A 25,971-nucleotide genomic window follows, 5' to 3' on the forward strand; every position below is an offset into this window, starting at 1 on the left:
AAACCTCAGTGTGCTCTGAAGGTTTTTGTAAATGGATGTTAGCCCAGCCTTTTCAAAAGTGGGTTTATATGTCATATAATTGCCCAGCTTGACAAACCTCTTCCAGACTGCTTGAGCAAGGACATAAGAGGTGAGGGTTCTCTTCTGCTACAAATCCTGATTTGGGTGTTTTTTTTGGTTGTCGTCGTTTCATCTTTTTCCATGTCATACCTGAATTTCTTGAAGTTTCTACCTTTTCTAATGTGTTTTTTCTTCTTCATCTACATAGATTATGTCTACTGAGGTTGATAGTCACCTCAATCCAATTCAAAGTACTCTAGCAAACGTTTGCTGAGCACCCATTCTATACAAAGACATGCTGGAGCTGTTTTCTAAAGCTTCAGCATAGAGACTTTAGAGCCATAGCATCCAAATATGTTATTCATTATCTGCATGTGGCTGTTTAAAAAGTTAATTAAAATTAAATAAAGATTTTGTTTCCTCAGTTGTGGTAGCCATATTTCAAGTGCTCTGTAGCCACAGTGGCTAGCCGCTACTGTATTAACTTAGATATAGAAAGTTTCCCCCACGGCGCAAAGTTCTATGGGACAGTGCTGTTATAGCGATTCAATTATTTAGAACTATAACTCAGCACTTGTCTTTCATGTATATGATAGTCAAAAACTCATGTCTTTCAACGAGAACTTGTATTTATTTATTATTTGTTTCAGGTATACAAAACAATGTAACAGTTAGGAGAACTTTTTTTTTTTTTAAGCAATTTAAATAACATTTATTGAACTTTACTGTTAGGTACTACGGGAAATATAATATGTTTCAATACAATACGTTTCTTGTCCTCAAGGAATTTGGAATATATTGAAAAACTGGCACATAACACAACTAATGAGATTGCAAGGAAGGATATACAAAGTAATGTCATAGAGGCATAGTCAAGGTACAGTGGACTCATTCGAGAAGGGATTTATTTCTGCTCTGCATTCGGAAGGTGGCAGGTGGAGAGGAAAGGACAACAGGAAGACAGAAGGTCATTTTAGATGCCAAGAGAATAACATGAGTAAAGGCATGGAATAGGGAAAGTAGCTCAATGTAAGGCAGATAATAAATAATAGCTTAGAGATTAAGAGCATAGATTCAGGGGGGGCAAACTGCTTGGATTCAAAAACCTGGCTTTGCCTCTCATTAACAAGTAAATTCATCTTTCTAAGTCTCAGTTTGTCTATCTGTAAAATGGAGCTTTTAATAGTAGCTACCTAACAGGGTATCTGTGAGGATTAAATGAGATGATGTATTTAGTGACTTAGCACAATGCCTGGCTCATAGCAGGTCAGTAAGGGAGGACCTGGGGGAAAAGGAGATTGCAAATAACGGTCTCCAAATAGTGGCTGAAACAAGATAGCAAATAATTTCTCTTTCAGTTAAAAATCTGGAGGTAGGCAATCCAGAACTGGTATGGTGGCTCTGTTCCACAAAGTTTTCAGGGACCCAATTTCTTCTAGATTTCTGCTTCACCATCCCTTGTTGTCGTGGTTCAGGATGGAACTTCCGTCATGACATTCATGTCCCAATCAGCAGGATGAGGTATACATTGTTTATTTGTCTCTTAAGGTTCCTCCAAAAGTTGTCACCTGACATTTCTACTTGCATCCCACTGAATTTAGTTACGTGGCTACATCTCGCTACAGAAGAAACATCATTTTTTTTACTGGGTGGCCTTGTTTCCAGCTAAATTTTTTTATTGTTAATAGAGGAGGTGGGAAATGGATATTGGAGGAAAGTAGCAGTCTCTGTTACAGAGAGAAACAATACTGAAGCCAGGTTACAGAGGTCTTTGATGCAGTGTAAGGGGTGTGTACTTTATTGCTTGAGCTGTGTGGAACTATTGATACTCTCCTTGTAGGGAAGTAATACAGTCGGAAGCTATTCGTGGTAATGGACTCTGACACAGTTCCTCAAAGCAGCAATACTCATCCCAGCAATACTCAGAGGTTTGCATGAACAGTTACTTTCCATTAAAAAGATTTTTTTCCTTTTAATCATTCAACATTCTTTTCCACTCTCTTTTTTCTTTAAGGAAAGGAAAAGGTAACCTGCGGGGAGGAAATGTGAGACGGCAGCCCTTCCACCTGGCAGTTCTCCTTTAGACTTCCTCCATTGTGTCATTGGCCCTCTTCAAAGAGAGAGATTGGAATTCAGTTCTTCCAAAGGGGTGGGTAATGCCGACTAGAGGGAATTGGTATCTTATCAAGACAGTGTGCTGTTTGAGTACTTGGTGTTTCCCTCAGTGCCATTGTCGATGGTGTGCCCTGCTAGATTCTAAGCAGCATGAGGACAGAGCTCAGATCTTACTCGAGTCTATATCTTCAGCAGTTAACACAGTGCCTCGTGCAAGGCTTGCCTAAGGTTATCGGATATCTGGATAAATGCTGAGCATATGAATGCTGCCTAGATTGCGTTGGCTTTAAAGCAGCTGTAGTAGAGCGTAAATCCTCTTGCTGTTGGTTATTGCTGAGTTTGTGGTGAAAGCATTTCAGGCCAAGGCTAAGAGAAAGACTTGTGTAAGCTGAGGACATAGTTGTGTCCACCTGGAATACCGTTCTACTCAGACTACACTGGATAGGAAAACAATGGGATCTGGTCAAATAATTTGTTGTAAATCTTGAAGGCTGCCCTCTCTTTTCTTACTTTGTTATCTAGGCACTGGTTTATTAAGACGATAAAAAAATATACTGAATTTGCGTGTTTCTAAAATATATCCCGAGGTAAGCCCCCTCCGACAAGACTTGTAAATCAACAAATGTTTACTGAGTATGTGTGAAGCATTATGGTAGGGACTATGAGAAATAAAAGTGAATAACTAAAAGAACCAATCCTTGCTTTCAGGGAATTTACAGTCAACAAACACTGTGCTCTGTTGTAGGAATCTAAATCCGTTTGACAAGGCTCCTACCCACAAGGGGCTTACAATATGGTATGAAAAACAGACAAACAGATAATTACGTGGACTGTGATCTAGTGCTTGAACCATTCTCAGGGCCAAATGTACATATTTTGGTGAAAAATTTGAAGAAATTGTACATTTGAGATTTTGTAAAATCTGCATTCACATTCTAGTTAACTAGTATATAAAATGTTTTCAGGGAGTTGGATCTATTTCAGGAGTGGCAGTGATATGATATGCAACCAGGAGAGAGAGAGGGGGAGGAAAAAAAAGAGGGTGGATCATTTTGAGGTGACATTAAATTATCTTTTGACACCCACTGTATCTTTTTTATAACAGAAAAAGGAAACAACTCTGTCCTTGACCTTCAAAAAGGAATTGACTTGCCTAGCTTAACTATTCAAACAAACAACTGTGTACTCTCTTCAATTCCTATGATGATTTTGATTTACTGTAAATGACTGAATTTAATGAACTAAATTATGCTATTTAAATGCATTTTGTGAATGGTATTGTAGTTTGTTACAAAGCATTATGTCTATGCTAAATTGTGCTGTAAATGATATGGTATGGAACATATGTGCTGTATTCATAATTTAACTGTTGCTATGTAGTGCCTTCTTGGATAGGACATACTGAAAAAGGAGCTTTTATTTACCTGGTGAAATGAAGGTGATATCTCAGCAAATCACTAGGTCTTACTGACCTTGGCAGAATTACAGTGCTAATATTTTCACATGGATGAACTGTTCTTGAACAATTTCTCTAATGTATATGGCAGAAATAGGCTTTCCATTAAAACTGGGTATATACGGTATGTCTTCTCTTTCCATTTTTTTCCCCTTCAACAAACATTTACTGCAGTCATTGCAAGGATAATTCTACCTCCATTAAGGTCCATGTTTTTTCCTGGCCTCTCAAACAGTAGTGGTACCAGAACACAAAAATTTGTCCTGCAGTTAAGCTGGTGGTCTCTGAAAGGACTTGCATTAAATGACACTCTGCTATTCTTCTTTCTGAATAATTTGAGAAATTAAAAAAAAGTAAACACTGCAGCCAAAATACCACCTTTATTACTCATAAAAGCTAAGCAGGTTTACTGTGGGAGCCAAATGGGCTTTCTAACAAATCCTGACATTAGATACACTTATCCATTAGGTCCTGGGCTTTCTTATATAGAAGGACTGCCTAGGTAAGATTTTTCACATGGAGGAGCAAAGCATTTGTGCTTTCTGTGGATAGGCTCATCTCAAGAGAAAGAAGAGTTGAGCCAATTGGAGCATGCCTAGTTATTCTTTACAAAATTTACCAGTTAGGTTTGAATGAGTAAGAGGTAGAGAGAGGTCTTAGCTCTCTTCATAGAAAGATTAAGCATAAGAAAAAAAAATAGTTCCCCAATGACAAATGGAATTTTTAAACAAACAAATCAGTTCAAACATTTATTGCTAGAGAGAAGCCCACAGGATTTGTTACACATTTATAATGATGCTTCCATTTTTTTTTCCTTTGAGGTGTATCTTCATGATAGCAATACTTCGATTATTTGATGGAAAAATGAAGAGACAGCAGCTTTTGGGACAGCCACAATGATAAATTCAGGAAAAATTGCTTGAAATTTAAGAGATTATTTTCTATACTTCAATGCTGGCCAGTGTAGTACACTGACACAGCATAAGACTAAAGTCAAGACACTTTGGTTCTGGAAGAAGTTTCATGATTATTGGCTCTGTCTTAGTCAGCTTGGGCTACTGTAAGAAAATACTGGTGGCTTAAACAGCAGACGTTTATTTTCTCACAGTTCTGGAGGTTAGAAGTTTGAGATTAGAGAGCCAGCCTGGTCAGGTTCTGGTGAGGACCGGTTTCTGGTGAGGACTTTCTTCCTGGCTTGTAGGCAGCTGCCGTCTTGCTCTGTGCTCACATGATCGGTTTTTGGTGTGCACTCAGAGAGTGAGTGACCTCTCTCCTTATAAGGACACTAATCCTATCATATCTGGGCCCCACCCTTATGACTTCATTTACCTTTTATGACCTCCTCATTGGCCCTTTCTATAAGCAGTCACATTTGGGGTCAGAGCTTCAACACAGGAATTGTGGAGGGAGAGGAAGTCACAAGTCAGTCCATAGTAAGCTCATTGTGTGGTCAGGCAAGTGATTTCTATCTCATTTTTCCTTCCTATGAATGGGAGTTCATGCTTTATGTTACCTCATAAGGTTACCAGTGCAGCGAGTGAAATCATGGACGTTTATACATTGAAATGTTTAAAGTGCCATGCATACGTTGTTATTATTTTTATTCATTTCTGAATCTAATAATTACTGAAGGTAGGCTTTTCTTGTTATTTAGCTACCCTTAGGTCTTTTTTCTCACCTGAGTATTTCTGGATGTCAGATGAAATAGTAGTGAGTAGTGTCTGATTGTGGTCTCATCCCTTCAGAAAATGTCTTTTGGAGGGAGAAAATAGCATCAAGTGGGCATTACACAATAAGAAATGTTGATTTTTTCCATAATGATTTTAAGCATTGAGCAACTAGATTTCACAACCAACCAATCCTCTGGCAAGAGATAAGAATTCAATTTTATTTTGATTATGTTTTTGAAGTAGAGTTTTTGGATTAAATTCATGAAAAGTTAAGGGAATAATCTATAAATACAAAAGAATATTATAATGTTGACACTGGACAGAGAATATTAAGCCATTTTCCCATTTTAAAGAGATTGCTTCTGAATTTAACAACTTAAAAGAGTTAGGTGTATGCAAATGACTAGACAGTCAGTTTTTATGTATTGCTGTAAGAATTAGTTTTAGTTATTTTTCTGTGCCGTATTTAGCATTTTTCTGTGATTCATTTAGCATGTCTCTTGGTAATATTCTCTCTATATTTATTTTAGAAGCAGCAGTAAATGATACAACTAATGTTTTAAAACATTGTGATGGCCAAAAAGTTTAAAAAAAAATTGAACTTGGAGCTCATCTATTTGCTCTTTCTTAGAAATATAGCACAGAGAGTTACTTTAGGAGCAGGGGCAATATGATTCTTATCAGGAATGTAAAACTGTTTGGTAATACAATCTGCAAGCTGAATGTTTGAGCTGGTGTGTGAAGGTCATTGATAACTAGAGAGGCTTCTAGGACCTTTGTTTGTGACTGGCCACTCTGAATGGGTACGGGTGGGACAAACAGGTAGAAGTTAGTCATGACTGTACTATTTCCCACATCAGCAACATGGAATTATAATGTCAGTTATTTTACATTTTTCTGAATGCCAGAAACATCAAATTTTGATTATTTTAGCAAGGTGCTGGGCTGACATACAGATAAGAGACAGAGACTTGGAGAATCAAAATCTATAAAGTGCAATGAGCTCTTGAGACATGTCTTTGTGGAGTGAACTCTTGAAAAAAGGCCACCCTTGCAGATGAAAAACCCAAACCAACAAATATTAAATGATTTGTTTAAAGTCATCCAATAAATTAGTGATAGACCCCAAACTACCTAGGTCTTCTTCCAGTCCAGTATTTCCTATATACAAAACAGGTACAGGTATAGTCATCCTGTGGAGAAATTTAGGCAAAGGAAGTTCCTTGGACGATCACCAAAGCATTTAGGATCATAGAATCAGATCTTTTGAATGTTGAGAAAGACTTCGAGAACAGGTCTTTAAATGTTGTCTAATCCAATCTCCTAAACAACACCTGAATCCAATCTACAAAATCCCTGCCAAATGGTCAGTCAGTGTTTGTACTCTTAGAGTGATGGGACACTAGGTGTTTGATCTTTGTTTAGCTCAGATGGTTAGATCGTCTAGTCTAATATTGGGTCTAATTTACCTTCCTGCAACTTCATCTCATAGGTGTTACTTCTGCTTTCTGGTGATTCAAAAATCATGCCGTTAGCCAAGGGAGTTTTATCCTTTACCCTCTTTCATGTGTATTATCCTTGTCTTTCCTTAGTTTCAGCACTGTGTTTTAGTAGGACATACTTAAATGTCCACAGGACCAAACAAATCCATAAATATGCTTACTACCAAAGTATTTCAGTTCATTGTGCAAAACTGGCCTGAAAAAAGTGTCAAAAAGGGATGAGGAAAGGGAAACTAGAGTTCATTATAATTCATTTAGGCCAATTGTTTGATTTCTGTGAGGTCTTTGCCAGTGCTGGTTTTCATGTGGGTCTCAGTGTGACCAACATAATCTATTTGGCCAGGTTGATTCAACCCATTTTTTCAAACTCAGGGTCTGATGTGTTATCTCTATGTATCTTTGTGATACTAACATTTTCCAACGTCCATGGATAGTAGTACTTAGTAACTTATGCAAGTTATTCCCTTCCACCCAGGACTGCAAATACACTTTATTAACAGTTTAGTTTTATGTTCCTTATTTTAAGCAAATTTAAAATATAAAAATCAGGTTTAGACCAAAAATTTTAGAAAATGATTAATTCATTCAAAAGATTCTTTAAAATAACTAGTTCCCCAAATGCCTTGAAAGTGTAATTAGACTGTAAAAAGTTCTGTTTTGACCTACGATCTGTGCAATACTTAAAGTACATAAAGCAAGATAATGACATTTGAAAATTCCATACAGGAGCATAGAATTACAGAACTAAACTTGTAGATGAACAAATAGAAGCAGGGAGGTGAAATTTAACACAAAAAGGCTATCTGAATATTACCACGTTTTGGGGACTACAGACGTGCTCCACACTTTGCTGTTTTGAGGGTTGATGGAACTAGTGGCTCAGCCTAAAAAGTTTAAGTATCATTTCAACCAATCAAGTGTTCACAGACTTAACAGACAGGTCAAGTATATGGCAGATTTTGCTAGGATTATATCCATACCATCTAGTCAGAACATAATCTGAATATAAAACTTTAAGAAAATTCTGCTATTTTTGTTTTTAATCCATTCCAATGTCAGAAGTTTTTCCTCGCGATCTAACCCTAAGCCTCTAGCTTGTTTCTCATGGAAGAAAAGGTTGCAGCTGGTCAGCACTTCTTTGTAAGGACTCTTCATGCACAGAGGATCCATTTCTCTCTGGACTGTGAAGAACTGAACTTGCCACTAAGTTCATGGTGATTTTGTAAGAACATGGTAAGTGGGAAGATTCTCTTACTGATCTTATGTCCTATTTTATCCAAACGAGTAAAAGCCAATTAAGGGATAGAGTTAGTGCTTGTCAGCATTCACTTGTCTGGTTCAGGTTCCTGCCTCTGCACTTACTGGGGCCAAATTTCATATTTGATAGTAATGTTTTGAAGTACAAGGCTAGGTAAACTTATAATGTAATAAAAATAGGAAATATCTTTTTATAAAGTCAATAAGTAAAGAATAAAATTCATTATAAAACTTCTGAACTATCTCTCATTCTTAAAGGCAAAATGGACTTTGTACTAGGTTGAAAGTTATTCTTAGAAAATGTTATGGGCCAATATTCTAGGAATCAAGTACAAGACTGACTTTGGATCAGGTCTGGACCAATATAATTTGGTTTTTGCTGGGGACATTCAAAATGTATCTAAAATGCATTTAAAAAATCAGCATGTTTTAGGCTATGTGATTTATGATGTGCCTTGGTGTAGCTTCATGTTTCTCAGGTATATAATTTTTATCAAAATTGGAAAATGTTTGGCCATTATTCTTTCAGATATTTTTTTTCTTCCTCTCTTTTTCTCCTGGGACTCCAATTACTTATATATGAAGCTGCTTGAAGTTGTCCCACAGCTCACTGATGCTCTGCCCCCTTTTTTTATCTAGTCTGCAGAGTCAAACTACTGTTAATTCTATCCAGTGTATTTTTCATCTTAGACAGTGTATTTTTCTTCTTTAGAAGTTAGATTTAGGTCATTTTTATGTTTTCCATGTCTCTCCTTACCATGTTCATGCTTTCCTCTGTCTTCTGGAACTTGTGGAGTATATTTATGGTAGCTGTCTTAATGTTCTTTTCTCCTAATTTCTGATGTTTAATTTTTGGGTCTGTTTCTATTGGTTGATTTTTCTCTTCCTTATGGGTCAGAGTTTCCTGCTTCTTTCACGACTCTGTGAATTTGGGTGCTAGACATTATGAATTTTACATTGCTTAGTGCTAGATTCTTTTGTATTCCTATAAAAATTTTTGAGCTTTTTTCTGGGACATTCAAATAATTTGAAAATAGGTTGATTCTTTTGAAATTTGTCTTTAAGTTTTGGTAGGTAGAACCAGAGCAACTTTCAGCCTAGTGCTAATTTGCCCCTACTCCTGAGTTTTCTACCTGTTGTCTTATATATTATGAGTTTCTGTTTTGTTTTGTTTTGTTTAACTCTGACTGTTGGGAATGTGAACTATTCCCAGCCCTGTGTGAGCTCTGAAAGTTGTTCCACCTGCTCCTTTCCAGTGGTTTGTTTTCCAACCTTGGGTAGTTTTCTCACATGCGTGTGCTGATCAACACTTAGTGTGAGACTTGAGGGGTACCCTCGGCAGATCTTCAGAGCTCTCTTCTTTGGTGTGCTCATGCTCCCTCCTTCCTGGCACTCTGTCCTGTGAATTCTAGTCACTTTTTTTTTCCAAGTCAAGTTGTTGTCCTTTCAATTTTAGTTGTGAAGGGTACCGTTCAGCTTCAAGTTGTTGTCCTTTGAGTTTTAGTTGTGGAGGGCGCAGCTCAGCTCCAGGTCCAGTTGCCATTGCTAGTTGCAGGGGGCGCAGCCCACCATCCCTTGCGGGAGTCAAACCGGCAACCTTGTGGTTGAGAGGACGTGCTCCAACCAACTGAGCCATCTGGGAGCTCAGCGGGCAGCTCAGCTCAAGGTGCGTGTTCAATTTTAGTTGCAGGGGGCACAGCCCACATCCCTTGGAACTCGAGGAATTGAACTGGCAACCTTGAGGTTGAGAGCCCACTGGCCCATGTGGGAATCAAACCAGTAGCCTTTGGAGTTAGGAGCATGAAGCTGTAACCGCCTGAGCCACTGGGCCGGCCCCATACTTTAGGACTCTTACGTGAGAAGCATGGTTTCCAACTTTCTATTAGTGTACCCTAAAAATGTTTAATGCACAGTATTTAAAGGCATTTATATAAACAATTGAAATCTTTCTTTGGGGAAATTAAAACAACAGAGCTTGATTGCATATCATGATTTCATATTTTGCAGATGTTAATATTTAATCATATGCAGAGCCATTTAGCTTAAGTGCATTAATGTAACTCATTTAAAAGAGGCCAGTAATTGTCCTATTAACTCCCAGTCTGGATGTTATCTGCTCTGCCCTGCTGGTAAGGCCAGAGGGGGACTCTTCTATTGGCACCCACAGAGATTTCTCTGATCTGTTGAAAATCCTGTTAAAATCTAATTACTTAGGAGAATCAGCCAGGGAATATCTAATGAGCTCTAGGAAAACCACTGGAAGAAATTCTGTGTTACTAATGTATGAAATGTCTTCTGTCTTTCAATTATACTGGTACCACATGAACATAATTGCTGCCTTATGAAATGTGACTCTTGTTTGTTGTTTTTGAATTGTGTCATGATTTTTTTTGATCATTTGAAAATAACTTAATTTTCCATGGAGAAGAAATGACGGTGTAAAGCTTAAGTACATATATTTTACTTCCTCAGGAATGTTTGATAACTTGTTATCAAATGCTTAAAAAAGTATGTACATTATTTAGAGAATCCATTATGCAGGTGTAGAAAACTTGATGATTAAAAGACCTTGAATTTTTAGTCTAGAATGAAAAACATGTTCATCAAAAAAGTCTGAAAAGGTTTACTCTCTCCAATCATCTTTAAAATGTTGTCAAAAGAAACTGATTTCTTAAAATGAAAATTCATTTGTCTTGCTTATTTTGTAAGTATATCTTTGAGAGTCTTAGTGGAGTTTACATTTCCTCCTCTCTTTAACAATTAGCAATATCTATTTTTTTTTTGCACTATCTATTTTTTCATATCCAACTTTCCTTTGTATTTCAGCTTTGTTGATTTCTACTTTTCTGTGTTTAGGACTTTGTTTTCTTAAAATTGCACAGTTGGTTATGACTATGGGCTTTGGATTCAGATAACTGAGGTATTCAAATGCCGGTCCTTCTATTTACAACAAGTTTCTTGATCTTCTGAGTCTCAGTTTCCATTTCTATACAATGGGGATACTAATTAATATGTGCAGTACTACACAACATTGTTGTGAAGGTTTTTTGGAAGTAAAAGAATGTGAAGTGCTTAGTACAGTATCATGCATGTTGTATCTGCTCAAAAGATGGTAGTTATTATTTTTGAAGACTAATTAAAATTTGGGATATGAAAGAATTGTGATATCTAAGATTCATTAAAAACTAATGTAGGGTGAATTTCTATTATCCTAATGTATTTCTATCACCATGTTCATATTAAATTTGTTGAAAAAATTAAAAGGGATCTATTTTTAGTAGCTTGTCAGTGAACTTTATTCCAAAATTTATCAAGTTTTTAGCCAATGTGTCATTTTGTAACATGGATTGATTTCAACAGATGACACCAGAAACAAAATGTAGTTTGGTGATACATTACTTAGAAAAATACCTGTCTTAGTGATAAATTGTTATTGGAATATTATATAAGATTTTAATGATTGAGGAGAAAAAAAGACTATTACATATTATTTGAACAATTAACAATGTAACTATTATTTAAAATTATTATCTGGCCTATAGAACTGTGGCAATTGAAATGCTTAAATTGACAGTGCTTTTATTTTCAGTCATTGGATAACATGTTAAAATTAGATTTTCTCTTTTGCATAAAATATAGGTTAAAACATTATTTAATTAGCCTGTTTAGAAGTTGAGGCACAAGTAGCCTTATAAAATAATTCTTGTATTATAACTGGGCAAGGATGTAGGATTATTATAATTACATCTTCACTTAAAATAGGCTCTTTTATACTTAAAATTCTTTTCTTGTATAATTCATTAACTTTTACAGTAACTTTACAAAGTAGCCATACAATACTGTATTGTAGGCAATAAAAGGAAACATAATTTTTGTATACATGTAGCTCTGATTATATTTCTAGTATAAAAGATATATACAAAGTATATCACACTTTCAATAAAAGGATGTTTAAATATTTATAATAATTTGCTAATATTTTGTTAATTTAATACTGTACATGGATTTGACCATTTTGAAAAACTCTGATTGAGAGGTAATGGTGTTATTTGGTAGGGGAAAATGTTAGAATTAATGAATTAATGGTGACTGGCATTATTTGTTTAAAAGATTATATATAATAAATAAGCATGGTGAACTTATTTCATCTGGTGGGAATTATTGTGCTGTAATCAAGGACCAGCCACCAGCTAATTTGTTCAACCAACAAATATTTATTGAGGGCTTATTGTTTGCCAGAGTGGGAATGTAATGTTGAATAAGACAGGCAGGGAAGAAGAATTAGCAGATTCATTATTAAACCTAATATTTTGCCACCATGTCAGTTCGTGAAACTGTTCACTCAGCTGAAGTCCCTGACAGAAAGTGCTTTGGTTGTTGATATTAGCATATGAAACTATTGGCTAAGTCTGGCTTTGTTGGGGAATTCATATACATAATTTGATTCAATTAGCGCATGCATCTTCATTAACTAGTTTCTGTTGGTAACAAATACTTCACTTTGATAACAGAAATAAAAATTTTACATCTTTCCCTGTGCCGTTGCAAGGTTAAACTCTCTGCTTGGCAAACTCCAAATATCAAAATCCCTGTAAAGCATGTGATATCACTCTCCCCAAAACCTCCAGTCTCCCGAACTTTGCCTGGCACGTGCTAGGTGCTCAATGAGTTGGTATTGAATTAATACAATGAATAATTGTTATTCTATTCAGTTATATTACTAGTTCTGTTGTTGATTCCTCTCTATAATCTGGCATAAAGCCCAGTCACAGGACCCCTTAATTTTCTTATATAAAAATGAACACTATGTTTTCCAAAAACCTGACTAAAATATCCTGAGGATTGTGAGATAATAGTTTGAATTATATGGAATTGTGATATTTCATCATTTTTTGACCCACAAAAATAAAAATTTCATCTGATTCAACCTAATATTTTTTCCTAAGCTGTTTTAATTTGACCAAAAACATAATTATCAAAATAATCACACTCCAAATATGTTAATTATATCTTGTTAATTATATCTTGTTAATTATAAGCATATAAGCTTATATATGCTTATAAGTAGTGATATAAGTTTTCTTTCTACCTTTCTATCTATTTCACCTTGATTGCTAATTTTGGCCTTTTTCTTCACTGAATGATACTTTATTACAAAAAATTAATTGCATAGTATACCTGTCACTCCAAATACTAAACTATATATATTTTTAATGTTAATGAGCCTGGAGTCCAATAGGCAAGGTCTGGCAAGCACTATTACTTGACTTCTTTGAGGACTTTCAGGTATCGGGAGAGTGGTTTATATTTAATTTCCAAATTTAGTTACAATTTTTAAAAATATCAGTCTTTCAATGTTAGAAAGTACATATAAAACTAATTTTTACTGTTTGTGACAAATTAGAAAACTTCATTAGTCTATAATTTGAAAATTATTATTATGTTTACTCTGAAGACTAAAATTTTAAGCCCTGGCCCACTAATTTCTGATTTATTCAGATACTACTGTGAATAAACTATAATCTTCACAAAATATAGTTAGGACAAAATAATGTTTTCTCCAGAAATTATATTTTATCTCCGAAGAAACTGGGATATTCTAAAAGTTATTTTTTCTGAAAAGGCCACAGATGATCATTTTTTTCTTTTTTAAATGTAAAGCAACCCCACTGAATGAGCTAAAGCTCCCCTATGATAAAGCCCGAGCTGCTCTGTGTTTCACATCTTGTAAGGAAAGGCAACATAATTTAATTTGCCTGACATAGGGCATCTGGAAAAGAGAGATGTAACGTGACTTTTTATGCAAATACCATGAAGCCCTTATAGCTACTTAGTTAATCCAGGAGCCTTGAGCAAGTGACTAAAACGAGTGGTCCCCAAATTTGGGGCCTGTGAAAAGATTTTCATTGATTGGCAGCAAAATGAGAAAAACAAGGGCAGTATAAGTTATCCATAAAGCTAAATGTATTGAGTTGAAAGAACTGTATGCGTGTGTGTGTGAGTGTGTGTGTGTATATATATATACATACACACAAACACCAGGGCACCAGGGGTGCCAAAATATATATACACATGACTTGTATTCATCTTTCATTATTGGTATAAATTTTTTCCCTTCTTAAGATGGGTATGCATTTTTTTGGCACCTTCTGTGTTTGTGTGTGCATATATATTATTATTATATATATATTAATATATATATATATATATATAATACATATATTTTTTTTCTTTTCTTTCTTTTGTTTTTTTAAGGAGGGCACAGCTCACAGTGGCCCATACAAGGATCGAACTGGCAACCTTAGTGTCATCAGCACCATGCTCTAACCAACTGAGCTAACCGGCCACTCCTTTTCTTTTCTTTTTAAAGAAAACTTTTTTAGAGCAGTTTTAGGTTCACAGCAAAATTAAGAAGAAGGCACAGGAGATTTCCCGTGTGTTCCCTGCCCGCAGCATGCACAGCCTCCCCCTTTATCACCGTCCCCACCAGAGGAGTGCATCTGTTATAATTGATGAACCTACACCGACAAATCATAATCATCCCAAGTCCATAGTGTACATTAGGGTTCGCTCTTGATGTTGTACATTCTATGGGTTTGAACAAATATAAAATGACATGTATCCACCATTATAGTATCAGACAGAGTAATTTCACTGCCCTAAAATTCCTCTGTGCTCCACTATTCATCCCTTCTTTCCTCCCCTCTCTGGAAACCACTAATCTTTTTACCATCGCTATTGTTTTGCCTCTTCCAGAATGCACATATAGTTGGAGTCATATGGTATTTAACCTTTTCAGATTGGCTTCTTTCACTTAGTAATTGCACTTAAGTTTCCTCCATATAATATAGCCTATCTTTTATGAAATTGCAGTCAATGATTTTTTTCAGTGTTTCTATTTGTCAAAATAAATAGTAATCCTATGTGACTCCCCAAAATATTTTCGAAATGTCTTGGCAATCTGAACATCTTGGAAACATCTATTTTATATACCTGTTTTCTCACCTGTTAAATGGAGGTAATGATTTTTATTTCATTGGATTAGCATGAAGATTAAATGAAATACATAGATGTAAGTGCTTCGGATAGTACCTGACGCTCTATGGAGCTTCCAACTTTAGTCCAACCTGAAACTCTGGTGTAGGCCCCAGGTTTCATCCAGTTTTCCTTTGAGGAAAGTGAAAATACCAAGTTCAGATTGGGACATTACTTGGCACATAGTAGATGCCAAATAAATATTTTTTGAGTATATGGGACACTAACGTAGAAGAGTATTGTAGGCAGGAGAGTCCGAGGGTTGAGTCATGAGTTCTAATTAGAATGAGTTCTAGGTAGGAAATCATTAGCATATAGATGTAACTGAAGTCAGGGATGTATGACCATAAGAGGGCCTGGGACGCCCTACAATGAATTGAAAACTCTATTGCCTCCCTAAAACATGTGCAAACGAAGCAGAAAGGTCAGGATATCTTACACCATCCTCATAACAGTTGTTTCTGACATGTTCTTAATTTGGGGGTTTCTATCCTAGATGAAAATGGGGTTAAAGTCTTTGGGCTCTTCTTGTTAAATCTTTAATTGCAGAGCTAGAACCTCTTTTGCTGTGAGGCCTTAGCCACTCTGGGTGTTGCTGGCACTAAAGATAATCCTTTAGGGTGAAAAAAATTACATCAAAACTAAGAGATTTTTTAGGGGCTCTTGAACCAAGTTGGGTTATTCCCTGATAATAAGTATACTCTTCTCTGAAGAATGATCCACGCTATTAGAGGAGCATGCCCTCTTTGACAGAGCATGCAGCTTGAGAAGAGATGCATGTGGAAAGGTAAGGGGAAAGGAGGCCAGGGCTTAGCCACCCAGAACTAATGAAGCCGGCCTGGCAATCAATGGAATGACAGATGTTGCAGCTGCACTCAACAGAGATGTATGATTATCTTACATCCAACAGAGATGTATGGTTTTCTTACTCCTGTGTAAGAGTACAGCCAGAAAGACCTCTGTGCAGCCTGGTCTTTGTTACCAGCTATCTGGCTATTGGTAGGACTTGTCTCTGTTTATAGTATCTTCCCCATTGCATCCCAAGAGACACATTTACTCCACAAACCCCATTTCCATGTGCTGGATCAGTCTGTCCACCTGAATAGTTCTAAAGTTTTCTTGGCTTAATTTTAACTTCTGAACTTTCTGTTATTGGGACTGGGCCTCAGCTAAGCTGTGAAGTTAGCAAAGTTCATCGTTCACAGTTCTGGGGCTCTTTTTGTGGCCCTCACTCCCTGGCTTCCTGATGCTCACACAGAGCCTAGAACTTAGAAGTTCTAAGGCTATAAAAATCCTCTCTCTGTCCCACATATGTGATAGAGAAGCTTGCCATCTGTCCATGAAATTAAAACCCCAAGCTTGGGCTATGTGTATGTGTGATGCTCAAATTTATTCTAGTTGTGTAATGTAGGAGTCATAATACAAGAAATAGCTCAGGGCCATTGATACCAATGGGAGAAACATGTTTGCACAAATGAGCCTGAAAATACCGTGTACCTTCTATACTTTCACAACACAGGGCACCTAGGTATGACTGCTATAGAATGAATAAACTCCTTTGAAAATGGAGTAGAAAAAGAATTACAAACCGTATAAAGAAAAACCTCATGGGGGAGAGTCAGCAGAGGCAGCCAACAGAATTATCACTGTAAGAACTAAGAATAATGGAATAATTTGAAAGAGGTTATAAAATTATTCTGTCCATAATGATTTAAAAAATAAAAGGAAGAATAGAGGCTATACTGAAGAGCACTGTATAAAAAATAAGCAGGTAACAAAATATGTATAAGATTTATATGTGGAAAACTATAAAACTCTGATGAAAGCAGAACTAACAAGTGAATTCAGCAACGCTGCAGGAGACAAAATCAAAACAAATGCAAAATGTCAGTTGCATTTGTATACACTAACAATGAACGATCAGAAAGGAAATTAAGAAAATAATTTCTTTATGATATCATCACAAAGAATAAAATACTTAGGAGTAATCCTAACCAAAGAGGTGAAAGACTTGTATACTGAAAATTGCAAAATGTTGCTGAAAGAAATTAAAAATAAATAAATGGCAAAACATCTTCTATTTATGGTTTGGGAGACTTAATATTGTTACCATTCCACCCAAAGTGATCTACAGATTTAACACAATCCCTATTGAAAGCCTGATGACATTTTTTTGCAGATATAGAAAAACTCATTCCAGAACTCATCATATGGGATCTTGAGATTCTGAATAGCCACAACAATTTTGAAAAAGAACAAAGTTGGAGGATTCACATTTCCTGATTTCAAAACATACTATAAAGCCACAGTAATCAAACATGTGTGGTACTGGCATAAAGACAAACAGACCAATGACACAGAAGAGAGAGCTCAGAAATAAACCCTAATACATATGGTCAAATGATCTTTAACAGGGTGCCAAGATGCCTCAATAGGGAAAAGGCAATCTTTTCAAATGGTGTCTGAAAAATGGGATATCCACATGCAAAAGAATGAAGTTGGATTTTTGTCTTATACCATATACAATCATCAGTTCAAAATGCATTAAAGACCTAAATATAAAACCCCAAACTATAAAAGTTCTAGAAGAAAACATAGGGGAAAGTCTTCATGACATTTGACTTGACAGTAATTTCTTGGATATGACACCAAAAGCACAGGCAATGTAAGCAAATATAGACAAATGGGACTACAGTAAACTTAAAAACACTTGTGCATAAAAGGACATATTCAACAGAGTAGATAAACCACACATGGAATGGGAGAAAATATTTGCAAACATACATCTGGTGAGATCAATATCCAGAATATATGAAGACCTTCTACAACTCAACAACAAAAAAATCAAACAACCTGATTAAAAAGTATGCAAACGGGCCGGCCCGGTGGCTCAGGCGGTTGGAGCTCCATGCTCCTAACTCCAAAGGCTGCCAGTTCGATTCCCACATGGGCCAGTGGGCCCTCAACCACAAGGTTGTCAGTTCAATTCCTCGAGTCCCACAAGGGATGGTGGGCAGCACCCCCTGCAACTAAGATTGAACATGGCACCTTGAGCTGAGCTGCCGCTGAGCTCCCAGATGGCTTAGTTGGTTGGAACATGGGCTTTCAACCACATGGTTGCTGGTTCGACTCCCGTAAAGGATGGTGGGCTGTGCCCTCTGCAACTAGAAAACAGCAACTGGACCTGGAGCTGAGCTGCGCCCTCCACAACTACAACTCAAAGGACAACAAGTTGACTTGGAAATAAGGCCTAGAAGTACACGCTATTCCCCAATAAAGTCCTGTTCCCTTTCCCCAATAAAATCTAAAAAAAAAAAAAAAAAAAGTATGCAAAGGATTTGAATAGATACTTCTCCAAAGAAGATACACTATGTAACTTTGCTAACAATTGTCATCCCAATAAACTTTAATTAAAAAAAAAAAAGACGATATACTAATGGTCAACAAGCATATGAAAAGATGCTCAATATCACTAATCATCAGAGAAATGCAAATCAAAACTACAAGATATTACCTCACACCCATTTTAATCATAGCCACAATAAAACAAGCAAACAAACAAACAGAAACAGAAGATAAGCATTGGCAAGAATGTGGAGAAGAAATTGGAACCCTTGTGCAGTTTCGTTTGGACCTCAAAATGGTGCAGCCACTATGGAAAACAGCATGGAATTTCCTAAAATAAATAAATAAATAAATAAATAAATAAATAAATAAATAAATAAAAAAAAGTATTACCATATGCTCCAGCAATCCTACTTCTGTGTATATACCCAAAATAATTTAAAGCAGTTTCTTGAAGAGATATTTGAACACCCATGTTCATAGTAGCATGGTTTCCAACAGCCAAGAGGTAGAAGCAATTTGAATGTCCATCAATGAATGAATGGATAAAGAAAATATGGTATATACATACAACGGAATATTATTCGGCCTTAACAGGAAGAAAATTCTGACACATGCTACAATGTGGATGAACCTGGAGGACATTATGTTAAGTGAAATAATCCAGTCAAAAAAGACAAATACTGTATGGTTCTACTTATATGAGGTTTCTAAAGTTGTCAAATTCACAAATACTGAAAGAACGGTGTTACCAGGGGCTGGGGGAAGGAAGAAAAAATGGAGCTGCTGTTCAATGTGTATAGTTTCAGGTTTGCAAGATGAAAAAGTGCTGGAGATCGGTTTCACTATAACATGAATACACTTAATATTACTGAACTGTACACTTAAAAATGGTTAAGATGGTAAAAATAAAACAGAAAAAATATGAATCAACTAAAAAAATGAAAAGAATTTATGTAAACATGTCAAAATAACAATACTATGTATGTTTTTTTAATATTCTGTGAACTTTTCCATATGTTTGAAATATTCCACAATAAAAATGTGATTTATTGCTCTTAAAAAACTGGTGAAATCAAAGAAGAACTAAATAAATGGAGAGGTATTCCATATTCTTGGCTAGGAAGTCTCAATCAATATTGTCAAGATGTTCGTACTTTTTAACTTAATCTATAGATTCAGTGCAAACCCAATAAAAATCCCAAGTTAGTTATTTTGTGGATATTGATGAACTGATTCTAAAATTTATATGAACATACAAAAGACCCATAATAGCCAACATAATATTGAAGGAGAAGAACAGTCAGAGGACTGATACTACATGACTTCAAGATTTGCTATAAAGCTGCAGCAATCGAGACAGTATGGTACTCCTGAAAAATAGACAAATAGGTCAATGGAACAGAATAGAGAGCCTAGAAATAGACCCACATAAATGCAGTCAACTGATCTTTGACAAAAGAGCAAAGGCAATACAATGGAACAAAGGTAGTCTTTTCAATAAATGATGCTGGAACAACTGGACATCCACATGCAAAAAAATGAATGTAAACACAGGCCTTATACTCTTCATAAAAATCTACTCAGAATGGATCCCGGACCACAGAAAATGCAAAACTATAAAGCTCAGAATAAAATAACACAGGATAGAATCTAGATGACCTTGGGTATGGCAATTGCTTTTTAGCTCCAGCACAAAGGCGTGACTCACAGAAAAAGTAATTGATGAACTGGACTTCATTAAAGTTAAACACTTCTGGTCTGCAAAAAATCACTGTCAAGATAATGAGAAGACAAGCCATAAACTGAGAGAAAATATTTGCATCAACATATCTGATAAAGGACTAGTATCTAAAATATACCAAGAACTTTTAAAGCTCAATGCTAAGAAAATGAATAACCCAATTAAAAATGAGGAAAAGACACCTCACCAAAGAAGAGATACAGACAGCAAATAAGCATATTAAAAGAGGCTCCACATAATATATAATCAGAGAAATACAAATTAAACAAACAAGATACTACTGCACTCCTATTCGAATGGCCAAAATCTAAAACACTGACAACAATTGCTGATGGGGATGTGTAGCAGTGAAGACTTTCATTGTTTGCTGGGAGGAATGCAAAGTGGTCCAGCCACTTTGGAAGACAGTGTGGCGATTTCTTACAAAACTAAATATACTCTTACCATATGATCCCGCAATTATGCTCCTTGGTATTTACCCAAAGGAGCTGAAAGCTTATGTTCACACAAAAACCTGCACACAGATTTTACAGCAACTTTATTCATTATTGCCAAGACTTGGAAGCAACCAAGATGTCTTTCAGTAGGTAAAAAGAGAAATAAACTGTGGTATATGCAGACAATGGAATATCACTCCAGTGTTAAAAAAAGAAATAAAATATCAAGCCCTGAAAAACACGGAGGAAACTTAAATGCATATTAGTAAGTGAAAGAAATCAATCTGAAAAATCATATTATATGATTCCAACTACATGATGTCCTGACAAAAGCAAAACTATGGAGGCAATAAATGAATCAGTGGTTGCCAGAGGCAAAGAGGTTGGGACGGATGAATAGGCCGAGCAAAGAGGATTTTTAGGGCAGTGAAACTATTCTGTATGATACTATAATGCTGGATATATGCCATTATACATTTGTCCAAACACAGCATGTACAACAACAGGAGTGAACCTAATGTAAACTATGGACTCTGGGTGATAATGATGAGTCAATATACGCTCACTGATTGTAACAGATGTGTCACCCTCGTGGGGATGTTGATAGTGAGAGAGGCTGTGAGTGTGGAAGGGCAGGGGGCACAGGGCAAGTCTTTCTACTTTCCTCTCAATTTTACTGTGAACATAAAAGTGCTCTAAAAACAATCTATCAAAAGGACGCAAGTATTCTGAACAAGAATATTATACAAATAACAAGCTGCGTGGATGGTGTGGTAGCCATTACCGTATTCACCAACATTGTTTCCTGGTCACCTGGAAAGCCATACTTCTCAGCCCCCTTGTAACCGGACAGCACCGTGTAACTGGTTCTGGCCAATCGGCTCTGAGAGAAAGTCACTTTCAGGTTCCAAATATTTAATTGCAGATACAAGAAATGCCAGTGCTTGTTTCCTGTTGACTAAGGAAGCCAGTTATTTGAGGTAGTGAATCTTCCATCATGGAAGGGGATACATCATGCATATCTCTTTCCTCCTTGCCATATTCTGTTTTCTGGTCACTTTGCTGCAATCTTGGGATAGCCATGAGATTTGTTTTGACCAATGAGACGTAAGGGAATGCCTGATGTAGAGCTTTTGGGAAAATTTTTGTTCTTAGATAAAATAAAAGAGCTTGATGAAGAGAAAGCCTTTTATCCCCTTCTGCTCTCCTCGGAACAATGGTATGAGGATGTTGTGTTTGGAACTGGGACCTCTCTATCTTTTGACCAAAGATGAGGACCAAAGACCTCTCTAGCTTTTGACCAAATGTGAGGAACTGAAAAATAGAGCCTGTGACCTAGATGACACCACTGAGATGCTGAGATACCACTGAAAGTTCTAAGCTTTCAATGCTGAAGTGCCCAGCTTTCATTCCAACGTCTAGTTATGTAATATAAGTAAAGGCCTTCATTGCTTAAGTCACCATTAATGAGGTATTCTGATACTTCACATTGTTTTCAAGCATATATGTAATACTTTAAAAAATGGACCCATACTGGGCCAAAAGGAAGTTTAACATATTCTAAAAAACCAAAACCATACAGAACACACTTTCTGGTAATAATACAATATAATATGTAATTCATATTGTATTGTAAAATGAATATCATAAGAAAGTTTAAACTTGCTTATATTTTGGAATTCTAAATTCACAGATCTAAGAAGAAATTTTGATAGAAACTATGGAATATTTAGATAACAGTGAAAGCACTGCATAGCAAAACATACAGCAGTACAAACATACTTAGAGGAAAACATATAGCTCAAAGTGCATATATTAGCAAATAAGAAATATTAAAAATTAATGAATTAGAGACACTAGAAGAGTGGTTGCCAGAGGCCAGGGGCAGGAGAAAATGAAGAGTTATTGTTTAATGTATATAGAAATTTAGTTTGGGAAGATGCAATAAGTTATGGAGACGGATAATGGTGGTGGTTATGTAACAATGTGAATATACTTAATGCCACTAAACTGTACACTTAAAAGTGATTAAAATGGTAAATTTTGTGTTATGTATATTTTACCCCAATAAAACATTTTCTAAAAAATTTAATGAACTAAAGATTCAGCTCAAGAAATTACAATCAGAATAAACCCCCAAAAGAAGGGGGAAAATGATAATGAAAAGGAACTTAATTAAATAATAAAAATAGAGAAAATCCACAAAGTAAATGATGGTCCTCTGAAAGGAACAGTGAGAGATTTAATAAAAGAAAAAAGGTCACAGGAATGATAAAGAAGGGAACGGCTTATTGAGTCAATCACTTCAGAGATATCTAGTAAGATAAGGACTGTCAGGTGTCCTTTTGAATGAACAAGAAGTATGGAATGGCAAGGGCAGTCTCAGCAGAACGGTAAGGTCAGAAGCTTCATTCACTTGTTTTTGAAATGAATAAGTCAGTAAGAATTAGAAACACTGAGCATAGATAATTCCTTCATGAAACTTGATTGTGAAGGAAAGGACAGTGTGGGAGAGTAAGGAACCAGGGAGAAAATACTAGCTAGAAGGGGAAATAATGGCACTGATATTCATGGTTGAGAGATTTTTCTCCAATATTGTTCAGCAATTTTTGTAAAAGAAAGAAAGAAATTGGTGTAGAATAATGTTTGCGGGTGCCTGCCCTGTGTGTAGTCCCTGCTTATGTGCGAGATTTAGCAGCCATGTTTATATAATGTGACCCTATCTTTCCCGATCACAGATGATTAGTGGGGATGGGGTGATCACTTAGATTTTTCTCTCTCAAGGATTTATCCTAGGAGACAAGAGATTGTACTGTTGTTAAGTGGTGGGCCTTTAAGGTATAGACTTCAGCCTGGTAGACATACAGAGGAAGTTTGTTGGGCACCCAGAGGAAGCTTGTTGAGAGAAGATGGGCGGTGGAGGGGAGGGAAGAGGAGAAGACAGGAGAAGGGAAAGGAAAAGGAAGAGATAGAGGATAACAAAGAAGGAGAAGTGAGAAAGACCTTATGGGCTATAAGAGAGAAGAAAATTTTGATTTTTTTTTTTTTTTAAGCTTTTGTTCTAGCTCTTGTTTTCATGAAGTCTGGCTCTATCAATATCTGGGTCAGAAAAATACTCCTTTTCAGACCTTACAAGAAAGGATTCATTAATTGAACTAGATTTAGTAAATATCTATTCCTTGAAACAAAAGACTTTGACAAATGTTTTTATTATTTTAGGTTGTGAGAATAGCACAATAAAACTATAGATGTGGGAATTAAAATCCTTTTTAACCAAAGAGAAACGACAGGGAGAGTGGTACCTAATGGCAATAAAAGTTAAAATTGTGCGAGTAAGCCACCTCAACTCCATGGTAGAAGAAAAATGAGGTATGAACCAATCTACCTATCTATCAATCAATCTGTTACAATTTTCACCAAGATGGCTCTCTGTAAATCTTGCCACATTATCTGCTTTCTTACCAAATCAACCTTTCCCTTTTATTTAAAAATAGTTGAATAAAACTCTTTGAAGAAGGTGCTTTACACGAGACTTCAAATAAATGTCAGCCCCAATCAGCAGCAAGTTTAAAAGAGGGAGAGAGAGTAAGCCAAAGTTTTGGCAACAGGAAACACCCGACATCCCTCTCCTTGTTTGTGGCAGGCATATTATATTTTCCAAATATGTATATATATTCTTATAATGGAAGCGATACATACTCCATCCCACATGTTCTTCTTACCATGTGATGATGACATTTTTTCATTGGGAGGTGCATTGGACCTGCACAGAAATTTGTAACTGCTTTGACCAATAAAATGCAGCACAAGTGATGTTGCATTACTTCTGAGACTGGTCACAAAAGACAGTTTCCACTGGGCTCTCTCTCTCAGGATGCTTGATCTTAGAGCCCAGCTACCATGTTGTGAGGAAGCCTAGGCCACAAGGTAACTCTACGTATGGATGTTCTGGCTGACAACCTCAGCTGGACACCCAGCCAACAGGCAGCATCAGCTGAGAGTAAATAAGCCTTCAGATGAGTCCAAATTTTAAGCCTTCTAGGAGGAGCCACAGAAATCACGGAGCAGATACTGTCCCCATTACGCCCTATCTAAATTCCTGATCTGTAGAAACTGTGAGAGATGATGTGTGAGTATTGTTGTTTTAAGTCACCTAGTTTTGGGGTGATTTTTTTTTATGCAGCAAGAGATGACTAATACCCTACCTACATCGTAAACCCAAATCATAAAGTTGGCGCTGACCAAGGCAATACCAAGCCTTCTTGAAAGAAATAAAAAAATTATATTATGACAGAATAACTATGTACGTTTTAGGGAAATTCCTATCTAACTTTGCCTTTGGGGAATGAAAGATTATTTGTTATTTTGACTGAGAAAATCAGTTTCCATTATAGTCCTTCATGACAGAATCCAAAATCTAGTTAATAGTCACTGATGCAACATTGACATCTTCATGAAGTATTGGACTTTTAAATTACTCTATTCCAAGAGTGTCACTCAGTACCTGGCACATAGTCAGTAGATAATAAATACCAAATTGAATTGAATTTTTCAATATAAAGTACATCACTTTATAGGGCACTGGCGGTGAAAATGCCACAATCTCTGTGAGAATGGAAGGGTTGTGAAAGAAGCCATTTGACAGTACTAGTTTGATCAATTTCAGTGGCAACACCAAAAGGGTTGCCTGCAGTGGCATTCATGTCCTTTCTTCTTAACTTCTATGAGCTTCCAGAACCTCCCCAAATAAGTACATTCTAATGAAAAAACAATATGCTTGCTCTGCAAATGTACCTTCAAAACAGGTTTCCTAGAGCTGTCTCCTCTTCCAACTAGATTGCCAACCCTACGCTCCTCCCATTATAGATATTCTGAAGCTACTGTAGGTAGGTTTTCTGGCTCCACACTATCAAGTTAATTTATCTTCCATTGTTGCCCATATCCCTTTCACATTCTACTTTAGCCTGCATGAGCTCAGAGAAATGTTAAAGAGAAAAAAAATAACTGTATGACTACCTTGACTGTAGATGGCCCAGCATTTTTGTGGGGAGGGAGAAGACAATGAATTTAATTTAAAAAATTATTGTAGTAAAATATATAACAAAATTTGCCATTTATCCATTGTAAGTGTATAATTAGTGGCATTAATTGCATTCACAATATTGTGTAACCCATCGCCACTATTTCTAAGATTTGTTTTTCATCACCTCGAACAAAAACTCTGTAAACATTAAGCATTAACTCCTCATTCCCCCCTCCCTCCAGTCCTTGGTAACCTCTAATCTACTTTCTGTCTTTATTAACTTGTCTATTCTAGATACTTCATATAAGTGGAATCATGCAATATTTG

The sequence above is a fragment of the Rhinolophus hipposideros genome (assembly GCF_964194185.1).
Source record: "Rhinolophus hipposideros genome assembly, chromosome: 8".
In the NCBI taxonomy this organism is placed as follows: Eukaryota; Metazoa; Chordata; class Mammalia; order Chiroptera; family Rhinolophidae; genus Rhinolophus; species Rhinolophus hipposideros.